Here is a 23,302-nt window from a genome sequence, read left to right as displayed (position 1 = left end):
CATTGTGGGGACAGAACCTCCCCTTCGATGCCCCTCTGATACACGCTTCTCAAACGGGGGGGCCTCACCTGCTTAGGGGGTTGCAATGTTGTTGGATTATGGTTGCAATTTGAAAACTATAGAAAATAACCATATTGTTTGTAGGATGTACTCTTTCATGAATTGTCTGGCTGTAGACAAACACCACACCACACACACACACACACACACACATGCACACACCACACACATACACACACATGCACACACATGCACACACACGGGTATTTGATAGGCTTCATTATTAAATGAAATTTTGCTCATAGATTTAATTGAAGACGTTCCAAAGGTCCTCCAGTAATGAAGTAATCCACAGCCTGGATCTCCGTCACTGCTATGTATGAAGTGCCTAAAAACTGCCAGGCAAATTAATAATAATGCTTTAAAAAACACTTAAGGAAATTGCAATCCGACCCTTTCTAGTACAGGAAGCCGGCGGCACAGTTGTCTTTGTCTTAACGACAGCCGCTGTCTGCCTGACGCTGCTCGCATGTGGGGGGGGCATGCTAACGACATCACTGTGCATCTCATCTATGTCTCGTAATGTCTCAGAGGAAGCCACCAATGTTCCTGCTTTCCAGAAGAAAGAGCTGAGATCTGCAGAGTCACGAAGCCAGTGGGACTCAGTCCATGCCTGTCTGGCCTCAGCACCACATCACATCGTTTTTCAAGAGCGAATCCCTCGTGGGAAGCTTTGTGATTTGTGAAACGTCCTTTGGAAACGATCCTCATAGCACCAGGATAAGTCAATCCCCTTCGGCTCCCGTAGTGCGTTGGTTGACTGCTATTTCTATGGGTCTGGGCGTGGGTGATGTAGGAGGTAGCTGATTCCCAGGAGCCTTTTCTCTCCCTCTCTTCCAGACCGAGTCCCAGGAAACCTGGATCTTACTTAGGCTCCAGGTAAACCCTCCAACCCCCTGGAATAGAGGGATCTCTCTGCATTCCTCTCTCCTACGGAGAACGAAGTCTCCTCCCCCATTGCAAAAACCAAACAGCAGCCAGAAAACTCGAGCAGGAAGCTTACATTATGCAACTAGAATGCCCTTTGTCTGCGTCAACAGGTCTTCTTTTCTCTGAAGTGGACCAGGTAGTAAAAGCTTTTGTCCTCAGGCGCCGAGATCTCTTCCTGACACCTCAGCTTTTCTCCTGTGCTGCAGGCCCTTCTTACACAGGTGAGCGTGGCTGGGTGTGGCCAGGCTGTGGATTACCAACCCTGGCCTCTCTCTCTCTTCACCCCCATGGTGTTGAATACAATTTTGCCTTGTCAAAATTTCATACACACTTTGAATGTTTTTTACCTTTTAAACTATTTTAACTGTTTAACACTGCTCACGTGTGTGTTGGGCCCCACCCCAGTCCTCCAAAAGCTGGGTAAAAAACCCATGCTGATCGCCTCTTTGAGATCGTTAGGAATACTTTCAGTCCATTGTGTTTCAGGGTTGAGTTTTTATTCTTGGATTGTATACAACAAGTTTCCACGGTGATAGGACAGATCTCACCACCAAAAGATATTCAGTCTCTCTCTTTTCTCTCACATTTGTATTATATATATTTATGGAACGATTTTTCTGATACAGATACGTAATTTATGATAAAATCTATCAGACATCCTAACAGTTAATTTCTCATGCTAGAATGATGAATTGCATTTAAAAGTGCCTGTTAAAAACACATTCTAAATCTCTTATAAGGAGTGTGTATTCATTTTATTCTCAGGGAAAACAATAAAGCAAATGGTCCCTTTCAGTTATTTTTATCTTCGTATTTGCAGAGAGGAAGAAGAAAGTGAGAAAAGAATGTTGAGAACGCTGTGTTTGAGGAGACCCAGTGGGAGTTGCGAGAAGGGAAGTTAGGGTCCAGCGCCTTCCCATACTCAGCTCTTGCTAAGCAGGGTTGCTGAAAACACTGGAAAATATGAAGATAGTGCCGTATTTCCTGTCTAGGGTTCCTCAAGGGAGAAAGCAAGGAGGGGAGGAGAAGCGGGGCCCGGTGGACTTTCCCACACCCGTGTTCAGAGGAGGATCAACGAGATGGCATTTGATATCTGAAGGCAGGGAGACGGGGAGTCTAAACAAGCTCCACCTGCCTTTCTGTTTTTCCTTATTTTAGAATACTAGCAATACACTTCTGTTTCTTTAGTCTATGTGGATTTCAAATAGTGCAGTGCTCTAAACCTCAAATGGGTACCTTCTGGGTTTGTTTCTGAGTTAGTTTTGTTTGCTTTGAGGAGACTTTGAGTGGGGAGAGATGAAGAACAAGGCAGAGGAGGGTGAGAGGCCTGACTCCCTCGAGTCAGCCTTCACTAAGTGCTTGCCTGAGATCCGTGTCCTGGACCTCTGGACCCCGTCTCAGGCATGGCGTCCTCTGCTCCAGTATTTCCTAAACTCAGGCCAGGGGCCGTAACACGCAGTGAAGATGGGGAGCGGCACTGCGAAGGTGAAGGCAGAACGGGAGCCACTCGCTTCCACAGGCTTCCTCTGGTGACAGGGCTCAGTGGGTCTCAGCTGCTCCCACCGGGGAGAAAGAGATCGGTTTGGCCTTGGAAGGGGATGTTCTCTGAAAAAGGCAGAGAGGAAGGGACACTTCCGCTAACCTGAAGGGACAAGGATGAGCAGGACTTTATGCACTCAGACACAGGGTGTGGTGGGGCTCTTTCCACACCGAGGAAGCAGTCAGAGCACAGGTACTGAAGGGAAAATGCCCAGGAACCCTGCACCCCAGAGAGGGACAGGAAGGTAGTAGCCATGACAAAATGCTACAGACTGGCGGCTTCCATAGCAGAAATGAATCATCTCCTAGCTCTGGCAGCCACAGGTCCTAGGTGAAGGTGTCCGGTGTTCTTGGCGAACCCCATTGTGTGGCCGTACTACCTGATCTCTGTGTCACGTTCACAAGGCATTGTCCCCGAGTGTGTGTCAGTACCCAGTCTCCCCTTTGTTTGAGGACCCCAATCCTGGTCACTCTGGGGGCTGAAGACCATCAAGCTCCAATAGGATTCAACTATGCACACCTGCAAAGGCCCTGCTTCCAAATCAGACCACTCCTGCCACGCAGAGTCAGGATTTCAACACAGGTGTTTTGGGAGACGCAGTGCAACTCCTCACAGAGCCAGTAGGGGACAGAGGCTTGGGAATGAGACCTGGTCCCAGCCACAGGGACCCTGCAAATTAATTTGAATTTCATCTGGAACCCTGTGAGAACCACTGAGAACATTTAACATTGGAACTAACAGGAGAAATACAAGTTCTCCTTCACACGTGCTAAGAGCTCTTCCAGATTCATCCATGTACTCCTTTAATCGTCATAAGAAAAATATGATTATTATCTGTTTTGCAGAAGCGAGATCCTGGACTGAGAAAGGCTAAGAGCTTTTCCCCAGGCATATACTTTGTAAGTGGTGGGGTCAGGATTTGAATCCAGGTAGAACCTGCCTCCAAGCCTGTGCCCCTTTTGGTCACTAGGACCTCAGCCTTTCCTCAGTCCCCTTTCTGTGGCGACTCCTTTCCTGCATCTCCAGCCCTTCCTCCTCTCTGGAGCTATAGTTCTGAGTCTCTCCTGGTCCGTCCATGTTCCTGGCTGGATGCCCTTTATCATCTCATAGCCACCGTGCCGGAGGCGGAGCTCATGCTCTCCCCTGCAGTCTGGACTTCTTCATGCTGCTTCAGAACATGACTATGTTTGGTTAATTCTCTCCTGTCCTGGCTGGGGTGAATTTTGGAGCCAGGGATTTATGGTATTTTGGCTTCTTCTGGGCCACTGGCTCTCCAAGGCTACTATGAGGAAGGGCCTGAGCCCAGCATGCTAGGGTGGCAGGTGGATCGTCCTGTGGGGCCCCAGAAGTCTAGGCTACCATGAAAAGCATGGCAATCTAGTTTCTCAAAATATACTTCAGCCTTCTGTCTGGCCAAAGACAGCGGTGGTGGGCGCTCCTGGGGTAGAGTCTGACTTTGAGGATTCTCTGGCAGGCTGTTATAAAAGTTAGTGATTTACTGCTCTACGGACCCAGCCTAAAGCCTGTGCCTCATTGCCTAAGTCAGCGGTGGCAAACCTACAGCATGTGTGCTGCATTGGGCTATTCATGTCACTGAAAGCTCTAAAAGGTTTGCTATCATTGACTGAGGTCACTGGGCCAGGAAAATCCCTGGGGTGACATGCGGGGAAAGCGCTGGATTAGGTGTTAAGAGACTTGCATTCTAATCCTGACACAGTTTTCTGAACATTCAGCCAATCACTTGGTAGACACAGAGAAGAAATAAACTTTTAGTCTGTTTCTTCATCTATAGAACGAATGTTGACAGACTATGATGCTAAGGTTCCCCTAAGCTCCAAAATCCTATGATTTTTATGTCCCAATTAGAACTCAGACCAAGATGGTTAATGTCAGTTACATCTGAAATTGGGAGAACGGTCTTAAACCAGTGTATTTGTTAACATGGAGAAGTTAGTTGGTTCTTTTTATGCTTTTTTATAACTCCTTGACCCTAAAGCTGGCTTTTGTCCCCCCTGTTCCCTGTCACCTGTTTACTCAAAGAACTATAATCAGCACATATTGCTGAATGCAAACAGTTTTGGCTAGATTGGCTTCACCTCAACTAAAGCAAACAGCTTCCCTAAGGCTGTATTTCCCCTTTCTCAGCCACTGTGGCCTCAAAGGCAAACTTCTCTCGTGGCAATGGGCCTCTTGTAGGTAGCAAGCTGTCCTCTTCCCTGACAAAGAAGATCTTCCTCTTGTGCCATGAGAGGAAGGTGTCACCGGTTCTATTATTACTTTTTAAAGAAAATATTCTGAATCATTCAGTTGACGATTCCTTCAGGTTTGGGTGGAGAGATGACAAAGAGGGTTTTGTGGGGCTCCTAGTCATTAGGGGAGGTCAGTGTTTCTTCAAGAGCAATTACCTTGCTCGGCCAGGGCTAGGGTGGCGGGGGAACAGTCATTCCATGTACCATTGCCAGAGTTTTGTTCTTGAGATATGAACAGAAAATCAGAGAAAAACAGCATGATGTTTGTAAGGGGAAGGCACAGCATGTGAGGTGAAATAATGTACCAGGAGCTTCTTAGGGTGCTTGGGAAAGGAGACAAGATGAGACCTGCAGGGGCTGATCCTAACCAAGAGACATTTTTACTTGTACAGTAAGCATCTGGGGTCCCGAGGGAGATACCGGGCACCTCCTAAGCCGTGGTTTCCATCCTGTTATTTCCTACTTCCTTGTCACATCATGTGAGGGGATGTCACAGGTACTACCCCAGACCGGAGTCAGGGTGACCCAGGGTCCGAATGCTTCCAAACACCGAGACTCATTGTTTATTTCAAAAACACTGAATCCCATTTCTCCACTTCTCCCTGATGGCACATACTGTCATTTCTCTGCCACCCTCCAAAAAGAACAAAGCTTTGGAAGAGATTCCATCTAATTGTGAACCTCCGGATATCACTCCTTGGACAGGTAGGAAGTAGGAAAAGGAGCTGGGGGAAGAGGATTTTTTAATCCTGAGGTTAGGGGAAGATTGAGAACCCATGAAACCACCCCCTGTGGGCAGGCAGGAGTAAAATTAGTAATTTTATGGAGTTTAGAGGTCACAAGACCTGGCAATTCTTTTACTCCCTCAGGAAAAGCACCTCCAGTAGCTGTCCTTTTGTGCTTTGTTCATTCTTAAGACCCCTTTCTCTACCATGAGCTGTGTATTCTCTAATAAATATCAAGTATTTGAAAAACAAGATCTTATTCCTCAGGCTAGGTTGAACAGCACATATTTTTAAAGGTAATCTTCCAATTTTTTAGACAACCAACAAAATTATCAGTTTCTCCTAATTCCTGGAACTTTCTCCTTGCGTGGTGTTTTTTCAAATTGTGAAGATTCCTCTCAGATGACTTCCAGTACAATTCAGGAAGAGACACTCATTTGTATAAGAGCCTTGAGTGAGTGTTGACTACCCAGAGGACCCTTATGTGGCATAAGGAGCCATCACCCTGACCACCGTGAACTGTAATCAGCAATGTGGACAGCAGAGAAGCTATGAACAGCAGATAGAAGGAACAGAAGAGGCCAGTTCTAAGAGGAAAAAGCCATGCTGTACACCACCATGGCCTTGAGATAAGCTATGGGTTCAAAACGCCACAAAACCATTCACTGATTTTCATAATGGCGTCCGTAAGTCAACTGAAAAATGTGCTCTCGACAAGGGGTCTGATCAGAATCGTCTGTGGGGAGAACTGGAGGAATGTGTACCTTGTCACTGAATGCCTTTCCGCCAAACTCGTGCAAGTAATTTCAGTGTTGGCATAGAAACAGGCCAATTAGCTAGACTATTTGTGTATATGGTCAGAAAAAATGTAAGTCTGGAGTTGTTTTTGTTGAAGACTCATTTAAAAGACCAGAAAAGCAAGAATAAAGAGAAGAGGGGAGTCCCCAAGGGTAACTAGGGATTGCCGAGCACTGGGGAGGGGCAGGAAGGATTCGCCTGAGTATGGACTTCTATTTCTCACAGAAGTTTATTTTGAGCACTCAGTTTGAAGATTTGCAACTATCTCTGGGTTAGAAGTGGGACTGGGAATACTCGGGATGGGTGTCCTAGGACAGATGCAGGAAATCAAAATTGGAGTTTCTACCCCAAAGCACCACTCTGTTGCCTGGACTGACAGCTACACAGCGTCCTGGCTTTTCGCATGGGCTGCCTTTCTAATGCCTGAACATTAGGTTTTGGGGGGGCCAAGGAGACAACTCCAGCAAAGCCACTGGTCTGAAATGATGCCTGTGTCCAGCAGTTTACTCAATGAATTCATCCTTTATCAGATTCACTCTTTTGTTTGTTTGGATCGTGATGAAGCATTGAGCCTTGGCTCTTTATTCACTGAGGTCACACACTTGAACAAATCTAAGCTCTGCAGAGTTCTGTAAATGTTCTTAATTAGTCTTTCACTGTTTACTTAACAAATACAAATTGAGTGCCAACTATGTGCCACACAATGTTGTAGATCTGAAGAAACAACCCAGACTTCCTTCTCTTCTGGAGATCACCTCTCCTGAGGATGTATGTGATGTTTGTATAGAATGTGCTTTTCGCTTATAACCAAACTTACAGCCACCCAGACTACAGAGCTCCCCACGGCAGAGGCCAGGAGACTCCATTTCCTGAAAGGTTCACAGATGACTCCAAGGAGGCCAGTCCAGAGCCGCTTCCCAAAGCTTTTCAGAAAGCACGATGGTAGAGGATCTCATGCTATGTCCGTCAAGAAGCCAGAGGAGTAGGATTCCTGGCACCCGGAGACAGCGGGGCTCTGGACAGGACTTGTGATCTTCAGCTGAGAAATGCAGCCAGCTGGCATGAGCCCAGGGCACCTGGAACCCGGAGGGGTGGGCAGCCCATGGCTGGAGACCACATTGGCCAGCCTCCTGGGACCTGAGGAAAGAGAAAAGGTGGAGAGCAAATCTGGAGGAGACCTGAAGACATCAGCCCGAGGCCCAGGCCAGCTGTAGGAAGATATGAAAATACAGTGACCCCGAGGTAGGACTGGACTATGGAAGATTTCATGTAAAATGAGCATCCCAAGCTGATTAACTCATAGCCTCTCGTTGCCTCCACTCGATACTCCAGGGACAACAAAATACCAGATTCGTTTTTCACTTTTGTGTCTTGATAGCCGTTCATATTTATCAAGTGCTCATTTTATTCCAAGTATTGTGATCATTTTAATTTTTTGTTCCTAGCAATTCATGTTTCATTAGTGTCTATTAACTACATAACAGTTATGTTCACTGTGGAGAATTGGTACATGTATATAACATATCTTGATTGTTTCTACCCACTTCTTTTCTACTTTCCTCCTTCCCCCAGTTCCCTTTCCTAGTTCCAAAACATTTACCTTCCTTTTTTTTTCTGTCATCTCTTCTTTGTTTGTTGGATTGATTGATATTTTAGGTTTCTCATATAAGAGAAGCCATGCAACACTTAATTTTGTATTAGAGCTCCAGGGGCACAATCGGTTAGCACACGGTAGTTATATAATTTTATATCTCTGACTTATTTCTCTTAACATTCTGGTTTCGAGTTCTGCCCATTTTCTTGAAATTACATGATTTCATTCTTCCTTATGGCTGAAGGATATTCCTTTGTATGTATACATACTATAATTTGTTTATCCATTGGTCTGTTCATGGGTGTTTAGGCTGTTTTCAGAGCTCAGTGGTTATGCACTGGGCTGCTATAAACACAGGTGTGCCTGTATCACTACAATGTGATGAATTTAATTCTCTGGAGAATAGGCCCAAAAGAGGCATAGCTGTTGATGGAATTTCTACATTTAGCTTTTTGAGGAATCTCCCTACTGATTTCTGCAGTGGTTGTACCAGTTTATATTCCCACTTTTTTCCCCACAGCCTCACCACCTTTTGCTCCTTTTTGAATTCTTGATGATGGCCATGCTGACTGGGGTAAGATGGAATGCCAGCATTTGGGTTTGCATATCTCTAATAGCTAATGGTGATGAACATTTTTAATCTCTTTATTGGACCTTTGTACTTGTTCTTTTGAGAAGCCTCTATTCGGTCCCCTTGCCAATGTTTTGACTGGGTCATTTGTGTTTTGAAGGTTAATTTTAAAATTTATTTATATATTCTAGACATTAATCCTCTATCAGAAAAGCAGCTGATAATTTTCCCCATTCTGTAGGTCATGTTTTCACTCTATTTCCTTTAGTGTGCAGAAGCTTTTTAATTTGATGTAGTCCCAACTGCTGATTCTTGATATTATTTTCTGTGATATTGGAGTCCTGTTCAGGAAAGCATTGCCTGTGCTTATGGCTTCAAGAGTTCCTCCTGTTATCTCCTAGCATTTGGAAATTTATGCTTTAAACGTAGGTCTTTGATCCATTTTGACTTGACTTTAGTACAGGGTGAGTGATATGGATCTAGTTTCAATCTTTTGCACGTGGATAAACCATTTTCCCAGTCCCGTTTGTCAAAGAGGTTGTCTTTTCTCTAATGTGGTTTTGGTCCCTTTGTGAAAGACCAAGATAGCTGAAGGTGCACGGGTCTGCTTCTGTGTCTTCTGTTCTAATCCACTGGTCTACGTGTCTAGTATTACTGTGCCAGTGCCATACTGTTTTGTTACTATAGTTTTGTAATATAACCTGAAATCTGATACTGTAATTTCTCTTTCTGTTCAGGGTTGCTTTGGCTATTCTGGTTTTCTTCTGGTTCCATATGAATTCTAGGATTTTTTTTTAGGTCTGTGAAGAATATTGATATTTAATAGGGATTAAATTAAATTTCTGGGTCACTTTGGGTAATAAGGCCATTTTAACCATATTAACTCTGCCCACCAAGAACCCAGCATATCTTTCTGTTTTCTAACATCCTCTTCATTTTCTTTCTTCAGAGTTCTTTAGTTTGCCTTATAGAGAGGTCTTTCACCTCCTTGATTAGGTTGATTTTTAGGTATTTAATTTTTAAGCTATCATTATTGGAATTATTGTCCTAGTTTCCTTCTTGATGGATTCATTGTTGGTGTAAGGGAATGCTACTGAATTTTGTGTGCTAATTTTGTATCTTGGAAGACTTTATTGTTGTAGGAGAGCACTTCAAAGTAGGCATTCTTCTACAGAAAATTAATGCACAGAGATTATGAAATTTCCCTTGAGTCACACAGTAATGGAACAGAAGAGCATTCAAACCATTCTCTGAAGCCAAATCTGTCCTTTATAAACACTTATGATGTTAAACTGTGTGCTGTTTTTTCAAAGGCTCCCAGGAAAATGTAGACCCCAATCCCTCTAGATAATTTACAGGCTGTTTTCTAGGCAATTTTGCCCATGAATAAATCTAATACTTGTTGTGTCCTTACACAGTTGGATGTTCACGCATGACTTAGCCATGTTCGTATGTAGCAGATATCATACGTTTCCAGTTAGCCTCAGCAAACAGTGTGGGCCTTGTGGATGGACTATGATTTCCTGAACTTCTCCAGGATTTATACAAGGTTTCATCCATTTTCTCTGTGTCCGGCTATATCACAGACCAGAGCTAACTGTTCCATTTGTCCAGGAATGAGGGGTTTCCTAGGGTGTGAGAAGTTCAGTGCTGGACTTGTGACAGTTCCAGGCAACTGGGATGGCCAGTAAATGCCAGGTTATTTTTTGAAGTATCTTAAGTTTTACAGTGAAGGCCCCAGAAATTCTTGAACAACATTTCTAAGACTTAAAAATTATAATTTCCTGACCTTTGAGGATAGGGTTAGATCTGTCCCCCGGCACCCTGAAGGCTAGTTTCTGCCCTACCTTGTGACAAGCTGGGCACAGAAGATGCATGATAAGACAGGGTTGGGAAACGAAGAAGAAGAAGAAGCGGGGGGAGGGGAGGAGGAGGAGGAGGGAGTCCAGACGAGCCATCTTGGCACTGCGAGTAGGGCAGGATGTGGGCCTTCTTCAGCACAGCCAGATCCCCATGCCTTTCAATTTCAGACCTGGGCATGTGGTGCTTGGCCCAAGATGCGTATTTCACCATGTTGTAACCACTTGTTGATTGCGTGTCTTCCTGGCTAGAGAGAGGGACAATTGAAGACAAGGATCCCCAGGCTTAGAGCTGGGTCTGCTCCACCATACCGGCTCATCTGGGGACACAAGGGTGTGTGTGGACTTGAAACTCGTGTCTGATCCTCCTCCATGCAGCATGGAACTGGGCTCTGGGATCATCCTGGAAACCAGAGTCAGGGACCTCACACTGTAGAAGCCAACTCAGACAGCTCAGCTTCTAGGCTAATTCTCCAAAGGTTAGTCTGCCCTAGGGACTGTTCCAAGTCCTGGACATCAGATGCAAGAGTGAAGAGAACCCGGGGGCCTTTTTGTTAGCTTGCTTTCTGACTATTATGTGGCCTTAAATCTTCCTTATTTTTAAGGGGGAAGCCAGACAAATGGAAAAAATATATATATTGTTTTAGAAAGAGCAAACTACATTCAAGTCAGTGACGAGGTGTCTTCAGAAAAATTTCCAAGAATCTGTGCCAACCTTAGTAAAGTACAGCGGATGGAGAAGTAATTACCTTTATACAGCACTTACTTTGTGCAAGGCACATACGCACAGTGTTAGTTGTTGTTTTTGGAGATAGGGAGCTATGTAGTTCAGACTGGCCTTAAACTGACAATCCCCCCTGCCTCAGCCTCCCAAGTCCTGGAATTACAGGCATGAGCCACTCTGCTAAGCTAACAGCGCTAGTTTGTTTTCTTTTTGTGACAGGATCTCCTTACTTAGCTCTGGTTGGCTGGCTTTGAACTTGTGATCTTCCCTTCTGGACCTCTAGAGTTCTGGGATTATAGACATGAACTGCCATGCCTGACTAGTGCTAGTTTTGTACACGTCCAAATGAATCGATTTGACACCAATATATTATGAGGCTAATGATCATTTTCATTCATGGGTAAGGCCGAAATGCATTTTTATACTGTGTTTGGGGTCATACAGCTAAGAAGAGGCAGGGATGGGATTTGAAACAAGGTCTTTTAAACTCAAAAGTCTTTGCATGCTGTTACACCATCCTGACCCGTGTGGCCTGAAACCTTGGGCCTTCCTCCTGGGACACCAGCTATCTCTCAGTTTTCTGGTGTCACTCACATACTGAACACACCTGGGAAATACTGGGTTAGTTTTCAGGGAAAGACTACTAGCAGCATGGAGGAGGAGAGCACCATACTTTGGGGCTCCTTCTATTATTCCGGAGAAGAAACCCCATTTATAAATGTTAACACCAGCCATGGTTAGATTTCGCAGAATGAATTATTTACCAACAACAGACCAGGATTCCTTTCCTGTGGGCAGACAGCTGGTGCTCCCAGGCCCCATGGTGTGTCTGTTTTTTGCTTTTTTGTTTTTGTTTTTGTTTTTGTTTTTGTTTTTGTTTTTTTGAGGATCAGCGCCCTCTGCAGGGCGAAGTCAGAAAAGCCGAATTGCGGGAGGAAGGACAAAGTTTTGCTCTTTCTTGGTCTTGCTCATCTAAGTCCCTGCTGCAAAGGGCATTCAGACAAGGACTGTGAGCCTTGAGGAAGTGTCTTTTTTCTGGCCCAGCTCTGAGAGTGAAATGTCACAAAGCCCTGGGCTGGTGATGAAGTGAACGACCGGTCACCTCCAGTTCCTTTCTGCAAATGCTGGGTTGTTCCCAGGGTTGACTCTAAGGTGCTGGGTCCTGCTTCACACTCTTGAGATAATGGGGCCCCAGCCCCAGTCCAGCACCATGGGCTTCCCGCAGAAAGGCAGAACCAGTCGCATAGGGACTCGGTCCTTTCCTGTGCTTCCTCTGTTGAGATCCGAGGTGCAGGAAGACACGGTGGGAGCGCATGGCTCACCTCTTGCTCCAGCCCAGCTAGCAGGGGTGGGGAAAGAAGCTGAACATTTGTTCAACACCCACACTGGGTCACGGATTTCCTTTTCTCTCCTTTGCTTATTTCCAAGCCCTTCGTTGAGTTTATTTGTAAATGACTGGTGTTACTTTGCCTGTCTGGGAAGGAGCTGCAGCAGGGACACGAAGTGGCGACACCACCCAGACAGAGTCCGTGCCCGGCTCAGTGCTGAGCAGCGGGAATGTGTTCCCAGGCTCCCAATCTCCAGCGATTTAGGAAGCTAGGCTGTGCTACCGAGTCTAGGAAGTCTTGTGAGTTGGACCCTACGTAAGCAACTATTTGCTGGGCTTTGGTTTCATACCTGCATTACAGGCACCATGTTGGAGCCACAATTCAATGGCTACATCTTTGCCCTCTTCCCACACCTGAGGCCTTGGCTTGGTAATGGAAGCAGACGACCCAGCCCCATTTCCTCCCGCCATGTGGGTTCTAGCCTGTGGGTTCAAGTTGCCCGTGAAAGCACCTGTATCTGTCTGCTTTCTGGCCTTTCTGGAGGCAGGGGCTCATTATGGCCGCAGGCACAGCAAGCTGGAAGTGTCAGGAGTGCTGCCCCTCTCCAGCAGCCCTCAATCCTGACTGGTACCACACCCACTGTAGCATTTACAGCACTCAAAGAATCACAGCACGCAGCATACCCAGAAGAGCACACTGAGGCAGTGCTCACCAGCCTCCTTGCTGATTCTAAGGACCACAAGTTTCATGAAGGCCAAGAGTGTGTCTTGCTGAGTTCTCCAAATACATTCTTAGTTACAGAAAAGGATTCTCTAAAAGCATTGTACTGGGGAGGTGAAATAGAAGTCACTGCAATCCAGTTCTCAGTCTGAGCAGATTCAAATTGTTGCATTCAGATTGCAGTCTCTTCCATTCAACTCTGGTACCAAAGCACAGGTTTTATATTAGTAATCTCTTGCTGTGTAACAAGTAGACCCCAATTTCATGGTTTAAAACAATACTCATTTATTGCCATTTATGCTGATATTGGGCCAGGAATTTGGAGGTGCCTTCTTAAGTGGCAGCTCAGAGTCTCTCATCAGATTAGAGCCAGGTGCTGGGCAGGGTTTCAGTCACTGAGGGGCTTCTCTGACAGAGGTGCCTCTTCTAGGGCTGCTTCCTTATGCAGCCCTTGGTGAGCTACCCAGTGAGCCTCTCTGTAGAGCTGGGGAGTGCTCTCCCTGCATGGTAGGTCCTTCCCTGAGTGAGCAATCCACAAGGCCAAGGTGGAAACTACAATGCCTTTTCCAACTGAGGCCCAGGGATCATACTCTGTCATTTGTATTGTGTCCTGTTGGTCACACACATCAGTCCTAATTCAGTGAGGGAGGAGACTACTGAGAGCATGAACACAGGAAGTGAGCATCAGGAGGCGCCATCTTGGGGGGAACTACACAATGGCATGAATACAGGAAGTGAGCATCAGGAGGCGCCATCTTGGGGGGAACTACAGAAGGGCATGAATACAGGAAGTGAGGATCAGGGGATGCCATCTTGGGGGGGAACCACACAAGGGCATGAATCCTAGGAAGTGAGGATCAGGACATGATGCCTTGGAGGTTGGTTTCCACTGGTGTAGGAAAAAGTACAATCTGTAAGAGATTTAGGTGAGAAATATATGGAACAACAACGGGTGCAAATTATACTGGGAAGTGGCTGGTGATTTGATACCAGAAACATTTAAAGTGTTTTTCTCATTCTGTGATTTCCCATAAAGCTGTTTACCACATCAGGAAATGACCTTTTTGTCAGACAGTCTACAACCCACAGTGAGGTTTGGCCTTGATGTAGACCTGGAAACTCCTTAGAAATGTGTACATCACTTTGTGCTTCAACAAAACAGATCTGCGTCTGCTGAGGGGCAGACCACTCTCAGATGGCTGGCCTTTGACTAAAACGCTAAAATCCACTCCACTATTTCCCAGGCGTGGAAGTCAGAATCTTGAGCTCAAGAGTCAGGCCACCATATGGTCTGAGGACTGCTACCTGAGGGCATGTCGTGGACCAGGATATGGCCACACAGTGGAGCCCTTTATTCCACTGTGGGCACAGGGATTGCTTCAGGACTCACTTCCTGGACGGGAAGGTCCTACCACCTGGTGACAAGTCTTTCCAAAATAAATACACTTCTACTCAGCCCTCCCAGGCCTGGTGCCGAGTCCCAGCTGCTGGGAACAGAAGTGGCCCAAGGTCTCTGTGTCAGTGCCAATGGTACCTGCTTCTATGGGGCTCTTGCACACATTAAGTTCTGTTACCAAAGGTCAAGTTCCTACTGCAGAAACGAAACAGCAAACAAGCAAACAAAAACCTTAGGCAGCAATATTGAAAGGAAGCAGAGAAAATGAAATAGCAGCAATTTAGCATGGCAAGGTTTATGGAGTGGACACAGCTGTAACCTGACTTGGCCACTCTTGTGGGAAGAAGTCTTTTAAGCCATTGGAAAACAACTACGTAACAATGCTATGATACGTTTGCTTTGTGTACAATAGATTAAAATCCGTGACCTTTTAGTTTTCTCAGAATAACTTTCTGAGGTCAATATTATTTTTTCCTTGGCCATGCTAACCCTTCTTTTTCTCCTTCTCTGATTTTATTTATTTATTTATTTTTCATACAGCTAGTTACTATTAGTCATTATGTCCTATTTATAATACTTGCTTTCTTTTATTGTCTGTTTTCCAGACTAAAAGATGAGCTCCCTGCGAGCGCACAGTTTACTTCCTGTTGTTTGCCACATTCCTGAGCCTGGCAAATCTACAGCAGTAAATATGAAAAACAAACAAACAAAAGAAAAGAAAAAAAAAAAACCTTTAGCATCAAGTTGGCTGTGAAAAACGAAGTGCCCCCTCCCCAGCCTTCTGAGTTCAAATCCATGCACTTTTCGTCATGCTGTACTGCCTCTCTGTTTCCTGTGTCAAGAGCCCAAAACCCAAATTTTAGGAAAATGAAGCCACAAAACTGCAAAGCAGGAAAATGAGGAGCTCCGCAAGAACCCAGGTCTCCTGATGTCAGGTGACTCAGGCTGTTCTTGCTGTCACAGGCAAGCTGAGGATTGTGCCCCCAGATACGAAGTGAAAGCTGAAGCTAGACTCTGTTCTTGCTTTTCCAGCATGGCATGGTGGCCCTCGAGTTCATGGGTTTGTAAGTATGTGGCGTGTGGATCTCAGAGCTGTGCAACCAGCCCTTCTCTGTGCTCAGGCCACCTCCGCTGGACACAGCTTCAAAGGCGAGAGTATGGAGGCAGCGGCATGTGACCACCAGGTCTGCTCAGACACAGTTATCTGAGTTGCCATGTGCGAAGCACCCATGCTAAAGCTCAAAGCCCGATACCCGACTCAGCACAGAAGCAAAGTCCCCTGGAGGGCAGAAAGGTTCTCATCCCTTCTTATGCCTTTTGGGTCATGTAACAATTCCACATCCCTCTGCAGTGTCACCAGGTGAAGCCGACGGCCCACTGCCTGATTTCTCCTTTGCCTCTATGCTTCCATCTCTCCTGAGAGCCTGAGTAAACACCCAGGAGCTATGGTTGTCAAGCCAGGGGTGCTCCAATGAGGACCCCTTCTGGCCTTTTGTATGTAGGGTTGAGAATGCCAGAACCCACCAGCTGACAGGCGGCCCTTTCAGATTCCTCCTGGAAACAGCTTGTTTTGGGTGGTCTGGAGGACCATGCCCATCTCTGCCCTGTGAACCTCCTTTCTGCTCTCACCACAGGGAGGACAGAAACAGCGCTGCTGATGCACTGCTTGTGAATGGCTGCAGCCAGGCTGGAAAGAAAAGAAGGGTTTGTTTGGTGGTTTGCTCTCTGCATACTGAGTCAACTGACTGCACAGTGTAAATTGCCCCCCCCCACATTTGCCTTTCTCCCAGGTGATTTTGTCCTCTGGGGAGACAGAACCAATGGAAAGAGTGAGGCACTGGAATGAGAGTTCAAATCCCAGGTCTGTCCTGCTGTAGATGACTGCAAAACCTTAGTGAGTTGCTAACTTTTCAAATCTTTTTTTTTTGTGGTTTCATCTGTGAATCAGGTATAGTAAAAACTAGTTGCAGGGTTGCTGTTACATTGAATAATGTGACCATGGTAGCAGGGTCTCCATACATAGCAGTGTACATTCTTTGCACTCACATTCTTGGTTAAGTGTCATGGTAGGGTCAGGATTAGGGTAGCCAGGGACTAATTGAATGCAGTGGAGAAGAGGCAGCAAAAATCTTTATGACTTTGAACTAGACAGCCTGCTGGGGGTGGGGCTTTAGTTTTTACATCTTACAAGAAAAAAATACCATTTTCACTTAAAGATTAATGAACTAGCATTTTGGATAACACACTGTATTAGTTTTCTTGAAACACAAATTCTCACAACTTGATGTTCAGATAATGGATTTTACAAAGAAGGAAATGGAACCCCAGAGAAGTTAAGAAATTTGACCCAAATCATAAGACTAGTGAGTGTAAGGTTAGAATTGGTACTTAGATCTGCTAGTATTTTTACATACAGCGTTTACTGAATAAGATGTGGTATTAGAATTTAGTAAGTGCTAGCTTTATTACTGTAAGTGAGTGCTTGGAAGTGTTGATTATATTTTAAATATAGGGCTGAGTGATTGGAGTACAAAGAAAATAAGAAATAATTTCCGACCTTGAGGGACTGGAAATCTATTAAGGATCCTGTGTTCTTGTGCACATCAAAATTCCCTTCCTAAAATAGAAGTGATATTCTTGCTACAATAAAATGGCATTAAAATCAAATGAGTATTTCATCCAGAGAAGGAGGAAGGAAAATAGAAGGAGATCCCAAAGCATTGAGAAGATAAAATGAATATAAAAGGAGCTTGGAAAATAAATCATACTTTAGATCCGAGGCTGTATTGGTATTGCTTTGTTGTTGTCAGGGTTGCTTTTATCATTGATAGAGACCACAGCTGAATCTAAAGTGGCAGAGTCCATTCAGAGAGAAAAAAGTTCACTCCTACTAGAAGGCATCGTGAGAACAAGAGCTCTGGAAATTCAGAGGAGGGAGCTCCAGGGTAATGCCCCAGGTTGCCTGGACAGGAGAGATCTCTAGATTAAAACGAAGGACCTTGAGGGTGATGTATCTTCGCAAGATGACTGCATAGGAAGACCAGGGCTTTAAATCACCTACTCTACCTTGGGAGAGGGGGCTGGATAGCAAAACACAAGTTCGTTACATCTCTGCAGACAAGAAAATTAGAGTTGACTGAAGTTTAGAGTTGAAACAGAGGGAGAGGTGAAGAAGACCAGACATTTCCAAGTTTTGAGTGGAAGTGGAGAGGAAACAAGGATTAGACTGAGTTTGACATTTATTTCCTCCCTTATCGAGAAGCGTCATTTCAGGCAAATTACTTTGAACCTTTCTGAGCTGGAGGTTGAGAACAAACAGATTGAGAACAAAGACATTGGCATGGAAGTAGAGTGAAATAGAGTAAGGATACTGCTGAGTCCAGACCTGAGCATTTTTCTGTTTCTGTTTTTTTTTTTTTCTGTCAGTTGTGCTATTGATTTGAACCTCTTCTTTTCCAGGGTAAAGCCAATAGGCATATTATGGTTAGCAGGATAGGAGGAAAGGAAAATTTTATAGACTTCTTGTTGTGGAAGCAAACTGTCACCTGCTTCAAAAGCAGGGCTAGTAGACTGTCACAGTGCCTAGAACTTAGAAGGCAGGGCAAAAATATTCATTAAGCTGAAAATAGGATTGGGTTGTCAAGAAAACTTTAGCCTCTTTTACTATACACCCTACACTGGAAGAAATATGTCTACATCATCTGAGAGAGTTCTACTTCTTCCTGGCCAAGTAGTTTCTATTGAGCTGACTCTCGTAAAGACCAGACCAGAAACAGTGGCAACTTTACTGTTTTGATTACTTTTCTTGTCGCTGACACAAAATACACTATACCTAAAGTTAAGGGAGGAAAGGTTTATTGTAGCTCACAGCTTGCAGAGGTTTCAGTTCATAGTTGGCTGGCTCCAAGAGAGGGAGGGCAACATTGCAGAGGGGAAACATTTCATGGTAGGCAAAAAGCAGCAAGCAGCAAGCAGCAAGCAGCAACACTGCTTCTCCTCTGTCCCTTGTATTTTATCCAGGCTACTTCCCCTTAGGGCAGGTAGCACTCACACCCAGAGTGCTAAAGGTTGCACTCTTAATCCTACCCAGAACTAGGCCAAACCAATCAGGGGTTAATTTAGTAATCACCCACCCTGAGCCCAGTATCATGCATGCTAGATCCAGACACCTCTGAGAAGTCCCACCTATGACCACACAAGGCGTTGGGGGAACACCTAGATACAATTCATAGCAATTACTTTTAACAACCAATTACCTGCAGGCATGAGAGAGTAAAGAAAAATATACAGGGATTGGAAGAGAGCTGATTCAATGTGAGAAGTGCTGAGTACATTGTCTTTTTATATTTATTTTTTCAAGGTTGTTTTCAGCTTTCCACATGAGGGCAAGTTCCAGCTTGTACCCTGTGGGGTGAACTAAACTAGTGGAAAAGGATGTCTTACTGGCCCCAAGAACCAAAGGACAGAATTCAAGGTGAATGAAGTTCCTGGAAAGCAAGGAGAAAATCCTGAAAAGGAAGGAGCCAAAGGAAATCTATTCATAAATTGCCTGAATCTCTGACTGACCTCTGAACCATATGCGCACACAGGGAATTGTCTCAAAAACAGCAAAACAAAAGTCACTACTCTTCAGAGGAATACAACAGAATCCAGAGTTTCTATAACATATTTTTTACAGTGTCTGGAACATAATCCAAAATTAATAGATGTCTGAAGAAATAGAAAAACGTGTTCATATGGAAAAAAAATTATAACAACATAATATAGGATTTATAATGTGTGTAGATCTAATATAGATTAGAACCATAGCATAAATCCCATGGGCTTTTAAATTTAAGACAAACTCGGACAATATTAACTCTTGGTTGGCTGTGAAACATTAAGAATATATATTGTAATCCTGCAAATCAACCTGGCAAAAAAGTAAAATAAGTAAATGGAATAGGAGTATCAGCTTTATTCGATTTGCCCCTTTCAGATATATTTCTACTACAGATTTTCAGGCCCACCCAATAGCTGTCTCGATTTCAAACCACAGAATAAAAGGATAGCTGAATCCAGACAGGGAGAGCTCCAGTGCCTCCCTGGAGACCTGACCTCTCCAACCTTCATGAGAACAAGAAGAAAAGAAAGGGAATTCAGGAGGGACATCCCGGTTCAGGGGCATGAGCAAGGCTGGTGGCATGTCAGCAGAAAAGGGCAGGGTTACTGAGTGGAATGACTGGAAATACACAAAGAATGTTAGGTGTGAAGCTGCTTCCGGAAGCAGGTGTCTCCTAAGGCCCACCGCTACCAATTGGCACATTAAACTAATTTGGGTAAACAAGCAGCGAAGACTTTTTCTGACAACACTTCTGATTCTTCTGAGCTACTGCAGAAGGCCCGAAAAGACCAAGCAACGTCACAGTTGTCTCACCCGGCATGCTCTGTGTCAGCCTGCGCTGGTGCGTCAGGGAGGAGCAGCGAAAGTGACGTGACCTGACGTCAACCCCTCCGTTGAGCGGTCTCACGCTCCCTTGGGACACAGTTTCCAAGCCAGCCGGGATTATTTCACAATCCATAGCCAAGAAGGCATGAAGGTACCCGAGAAGACCATACTACGTTAGCCACAGATTCCACATTCATTTTGTGTAGACGAAAGAATTGCGAAGACCGGAGGAGTTTGACGGATACAAATTATCCGAGTTTGACGGATACAAATTATCCGGAGCTCTAAACCGTATGGAAGCGGACTGAAAGTCCTTCCCGTGGTTTCCTGGAGTCAGCACGCCCGACTCAGCCCTGAAGGTGACCACATCTGGCCTGGTTCTGACTCAGCACCCGCAGCAAGTGTGCCCTTGCTGAAAGGGATTATGGCTTGAGAACGAGCGCCTTCTTCAGAGCTGGCCTCGGGGGAGAGGGTTGGGAGAGAGGCTAAAGTAACGACGTGGGTCCGGGATTTTATTTCCAAACGTTTACTGGTCTATTTACAGGGTACAGATGCAGAGCAGGGTGAGGTGGGTATGGGAGGGCTGCAGGGCTTCCCTTGCCCTCTCTGGTCGTGCCAACCTCAGGGACCTTCACATGGTTAGGTCTGCAGAGACTTCCTGTGACCCTTCCTTTTGGGTGTTTGAGGAGATCTCATGACCTACCGTGATCACATCCTTGGACCTTGGTAATGGGCTTCACCTGCAGCTAAGGGCAGGCCTAGAAGTACAGCCCTGGCTGACGCTGTGGGCTGTTATATCATTGGGTTCTATAAGCCAGAAGAGTAAGGGCACAAGAGAGAGAGAGAGAAAAAAAAACAAAACTCCACAGTAAATCAAAATAAGCATTTGTAAAATCAAAACTCACAATGAATAAAATACCACAATTTTCCTTCAAGGCAGGCTATAGCTCCTTGTTTTATGACCCTGTGTTACGGGGTGAAAAGGAAGGCTTGTCATTCATCAGTCCCTGACTTCCCACGAGACCCAGGCCTTCGTTTCTACACCAGCAAAACGAAGTGGTTCTCAGACTTTTTCCTGGGAGCACCCTGTCCCAATAGACCTTGTGTAGAAGCCAGGGCTCATCTGTTTGAACTTGGGGTGTGTGCTCCGGTCTGAATGTATGGGCACCCCACCCCCCAAATTCACAAGGTGAAATCCTACCCTCAAGGCGATGGTATTAGAAGGTGGAGTCTCTGGGGATGCTTAGGTTCAGGGGTGGTTACGGTTAGCGTCCCCATGAAGAGGCCCAGAAGAGGCCCCTGCCCCTTCCACCCTGTGAGGACACAGCAGGAGGTTGGTGTGTGCTGGAAAGCAGCTCGCACTGGTTGCTTGGCCCTCTCAGCCTCCTGTGTTGCGAGAAATACTTGCGTCTCATCTGATTCCTTGTTTATGTATGGTACATTGTTCCAGCTGCCCCAGTGGACTTGGCGTGGGAAACCCAGTCCTGTACCTGGTGAGCTTTGCTGACCCCAGCACTGGCCTCTGTGGACCCCTCCTCTGCCACGCTCCTCAGAGAACAGCTGGAACACAGAATTAGAGGAAAGATGGATGCCCATTCTGGTTCTAATGTTCTCTTCCGGCCCAGGAGAAAGCCCTGCCTGTGCTGCATGTTGAAATCTGACTGAAATGTTTATCCACATCAAGAAGCCAGCAGAGCCTCCCGCTGTTGTCTGAGCTTCAGGGTGCGTCCCCCTCTGTCTCGGGCCCCTCCCGCCTGCAGGGCCCTGGGATTAGCAGAAACAGCGGGAGGATTTCATCAGTCTCGGCTGGCTGGTGCAGTTCACAGAGGACAGTGCTCACTGCCAGGCTTTAACAAGAAGCAGGCGCCCTGGGGACGCTGACAAATGTCTGGGGCTGTCTGCACAGGGCCAGCAGCCAGTGGCAGCCAGCTGGGCTCAACCTGCTGATATGTGACAGTCCCAGACCTGAGAAACAACCCAGCACTGAGAGTGAGGAGGTCCCCATGGTCTTCAGAACCACAGTGAACCCCATCACCCGCAGTAGCGTCGTCATCATCCTGACCACGGGCCCTGTTCCTCCCCTGTCACAGGCCTTCGGAGCTTCGTAGTCTACTCTGAAGATGCAGGTGACAGGGGGCGGGAGCGTGTGGGGGAACCACGGAGACCGTCAGGGACCCTGCGTCTTCCTCTCATTGCCATGTGACCTGAGCCAGGGTTCCAGCTGCCTACACTTCGAGTTTCTTTGCCAAACAATGGAAATATAGCACCCACCACAGCTATGGTGAGCAGCATACATGGGATTATGTAAAACAGGGCATACAGCAGGTGCTCAGTAAACGATGCCCCCCCGCTTTAGTGTGGCTCCCACCTTCTTGAAGAAATGGAGCAAGAAAAAATGTCTTCTTAAATCAACTTTGAGACCTGTTGTGTGGGATGATGCTGATTAATCTTTGTCTTTTTCTCTTTTTTGAGTTTTCTACAGTAAACATGTATCAGGACGTTTTAAGGAGTCTAATGCTTGGGCAAAATTGGGGTTCAGAAAAACAGTGGTCCTCATATCCCTTCAAAAGGATCATTTTTCTCAAACATAAAAACTTTCCTAAAACTGCATTTTTGAAAAGACCAAAACCCAACATAAGTAGATAAAGTAAAAAAAAGAAAGGACAACTCATAAAAATGGGAATTGAAATGATCCTTAAACATATAAAATAATATTCACCATCACTCAGAGTAAGATCAGTGTAAATGGAGATGGTCCAGAGATACCATTTTTTTAACAATCAAATTTGTCAAATTACAGCAGTTTGATGATACATTGTGTCAAACCGATATACGGTTCTAGGGAGAGTAAGCTAATGTTTCCCTACATTACAGATACATATGAAGCCTTTAAAATATCTCCTGGCAACAAAGTGACAAGGCAGGGTATAGCCAGTGTGGAAAATAAGCTGCCTTTTGCCAGATAGGAAGGCAAACAGGACAACATATATTTTTACTTGCCTCGTAAGCCACAAAATCCCGGAAACATATGCTGAGAAAAGTGGTGAACACTGGGCAGATGGCAGAGTAGAAAGTAGATTTTCTACTGTATATAATTTTACGCTGTATCATTTTTTAATCTTTACTTCTTTTAAATTTAAAATATTTTTAGTTTAGAAATGATTTAAAATAAAAAGATCGTGATGGTGGCAAAGGGGCTAAACACTGAGTGCCGTCGCATATATTAGTTTGTAAATAAAGACCATAGAAGATTTTAAAAAGATAAACCACTTTCCAACTTCAGGAACTTTATTCCTGCAAGATAGTTTCTCCAGTCTCAGGCTCCTGCTAATACCATGTGATGTGGGAGCTGAGGATCTCCGTCTAGCATTTGCTCACAT

General features: G+C 45.3%; 1 long non-coding RNA gene across 4 annotated transcripts; it reads left to right on the top strand.

Moving 5' to 3' along the window:
- Positions 1 to 346: 346 nt before the first annotated feature.
- LOC104857693 lies at positions 347 to 22,341 on the top strand. 4 transcript variants are annotated; one of them, XR_004518253.1, is made up of 4 exons: positions 347 to 807; positions 901 to 1,211; positions 15,100 to 16,388; positions 18,855 to 22,341. It is a non-coding gene; the product is annotated as an uncharacterized LOC104857693 (long non-coding RNA). The 4 variants fall into 4 exon arrangements; XR_004518254.1 differs by having other exon boundaries at positions 347 to 939; XR_004518252.1 differs by having other exon boundaries at positions 347 to 1,211.
- The last annotated feature ends 961 nt before the right edge of the window (positions 22,342 to 23,302 follow it).

This window comes from Fukomys damarensis, unplaced genomic scaffold, assembly GCF_012274545.1.
Source record: "Fukomys damarensis isolate Sample0158 unplaced genomic scaffold, DMR_v1.0_HiC HiC_scaffold_20, whole genome shotgun sequence".
In the NCBI taxonomy this organism is placed as follows: Eukaryota; Metazoa; Chordata; class Mammalia; order Rodentia; family Bathyergidae; genus Fukomys; species Fukomys damarensis.
This window is presented reverse-complemented; position numbering and strand designations above follow the sequence as displayed.